This window comes from Babylonia areolata, chromosome 1, assembly GCF_041734735.1.
Source record: "Babylonia areolata isolate BAREFJ2019XMU chromosome 1, ASM4173473v1, whole genome shotgun sequence".
Classification (NCBI taxonomy): Eukaryota; Metazoa; Mollusca; class Gastropoda; order Neogastropoda; family Buccinidae; genus Babylonia; species Babylonia areolata.
In genome coordinates, this window is record NC_134876.1 from 38,468,371 (window position 1) to 38,471,325 (window position 2,955).

Sequence of the window (2,955 nt, forward strand, 5' to 3'; positions counted from 1 at the left end):
GACCAGCACAGGTGACTTTTTTTTAGTCAAGAGGAGTTGTGCAGTTCCTTCCCCCTCTCTCGCATACCGACGCTCACGGTCCCACAGGTGCAGATACTGCCACGTGTAGAACGGCCTCGGCAGGTGCAGGTTTTTTCTTCGGAGTTCCGTCTAATAGGAGGACTTCCAGCCAAGGATAAGAGCTCCCCCTGCCCTTTGGTCGTCCACTTCCGCCTTCACAGCCGTCGGGAAAGGTTTCCTCCTCCGCCTGGTCCGTCGTTGGGAGACTTCTCATGCGGCAGGTAGTACTGGGTTTCACATGGTACCAGTAGCAAGGGCTATGCCCCTGACCTGACCACCTATAATTACGCTATAACTGTCTACTAATAAGCATGACTCTTAGACTGGAAGTGTGTGTAACAACTAGTTACTCTGTGTGTGTGTGTGTGTGTGTGTGTGTGTGTGTGTGTGTGTGTGTGTGTGTGTGTGTGTGTGTGTGAATGCGTTCACATTACATTCCTTGTTGTTGTTGTTGCTGTTGTTATTTCTAGTGTTAACTGTTTATATATGATATATATAATTCCATTCATTCATGGCATGATCTCTTTTGATTGTCCTCTCTTACTTGATTCAGTTTTGAAATGTATGTGTATGTGTGAGCGTGTTTTACTAAATGGTTATAATGCTATTGTAAAACGCATAGAGCTTCAAAAATATACCCATTATGAATAAATAAATAAATAAATAAAACTCAAATAAAGAACTGAAAAAACAAAATCACGAGAAAGTCCATACTAAATTAGACTCACATGCATTTTTAACGACTCGCCAACAATTCCGTCATGTCCTGCATCTTTACGTTTCTTCTCAAAACAAATAAAACTTCTTCAGTTGAAGTATAGCGATTAAAATTACCGTTCCTTTCCTTGTTATCAGCGTTCTCAAAATGCTCCATCATTTGAGAGAGAGAGAGCGGACGTGGAGGAGGGGGAGGAGGGGGGGGGGATCTTGCACGCATTATAAACATACATACATACGCGCGCGCCCGGCCACACAGAAAAAGATTTGGCGGCACGAAGCTTATTGACCAAATTATACTTAACAGTTGCATTCCACGCCGCAAGTTCTATTTAATCTCGGTAATTTTCAGATAGCATGCTGGAAAAGCTCTTTGCAGCCCCCGGTGCCATTTCCGCGACGGAGAGAGTTGCCCATCCGGTTTGTCCGAAGTCTGATGGATGACAGAGTGCCCACGGACACACACGTAAAGGGCGTGGTAATGTCACACATCTATCGGCTTGTCTCTGATTGAACTCTGTGCTAGTGGACAATTCCCCCTTCTGTTGCTCTCCCATTCACTGATCGCATTGTCCACGTCAGCAGGGAAAGTCTTTACGGTCAGCGAATGCCATAGAAACGATCGATGGAAGCGAAGCCCAAGCTCATTGTCACCGGGTTCAAATCCTAGCGATGACAGGTTGACTTATGTGGGATGTGACACCCCGTGTGCCATCCCCGCAGGCTGCTCCTGCTAGACATAGTTTTCACTAAGTATGCACAAGGACAGAAGAAGAGAGGGAGGTGGGAATAGGACGGGGATGTGAGGAGCAGGTTTCATCTCTTCATTTACTGAAATGAATAGAACATTTTACACCGGCACATAGTACATTTCTACAAAACCTACATGCATGGTGTCGTTTTTTCTGGCGCAATATCCTGTGATAACCGGTATTTGTTCCGATAGCCTTTTGATACTTCTCATTGATATTGGATGGGGAGAGAATCAGAAACGCATAGAACATATCTGGTGTTTTAATCACACACAAGTTTCTAGTTTCAAGTTTTAATTATCCTTTCACTCCTATTGGAGTATGGAGGATTACTACAAAATATTGTTTTCATGCCAAGAACAAACATTTCCAAATATACAACAATGTCACATTAAAGCTGAGAAAACACAAGTGTCTTTTAGCCCCAAAAGTGTATCTAGACAACATTTGCAGATTTAATCATATTACAACTAAATTGACTTTTTTGCCTCCTTCAAGCATATCACAAAAATTTTAAACCGTTTTTGGAGACAAACATTTTAAAGGAACATTATATTTATTTCGCAAATGATCATAATTGTGACATTCCATTATAAAATGGAACTCATCCCCAATCACAGACATGTTACAAACCTTACATAGCCGCAAGTCTCGTGGTATGCCTTTGTGTCTCCCTGTTTCTATTTCCAGCTGATGATTACTGCTTCGATATCTGAAGAAGCTAATAACGTAATTATCAGGCATTTGACTCATACATTTTTCTCTATAGAATTGACTCTTGAAATTTCTATAGAACAAATATTTATTACTCGCCTCTACAGCATGTGTCCATATATTTTGAAAACTATCTCCCAAAGCAATGCTGACATTCTTGCAGAAAGATACCCTCTCTTATTATAGAGCATCCCAAACACAGTCATATCCTGCTCCATCAAAATTTGTCTGATATCACTCATCCATTTCGAAGAATAAATACCATTTCGATATAAATCAAATAATCTCAAGTATATTTTTTCCAGAATATTTTCTGTGTTTGACATCACTAAGCTAGTCGAAAATCGAACCAATCTCATTTTCACTAAGACACTAATTGAATAAATACCAGTTTCTCCATAAATAATTTGGGTCGTAGTATTCGTGTTCAGTTTGAACAAGCGTTTCAAAAATTTCAATTCTAATTTTTCAAGTATATTTACGTTTTCATAACTCCATATTTCCGAGCCACACAACAACATATGAACAATCATAGACTGGTACATGTCCAGAACGATATGTAAATGTAAATCTTGATTTCTGGCTGACTGAAGTAACAAAAACATAGCTTTTTGAGCCTGTTCATAAATCATATTTTAACCTTTGTAAAAAGTACCGTTTCTACTAAATTCGATACCAGGATATTTAAAAGAATCGACAACATCCAAACATG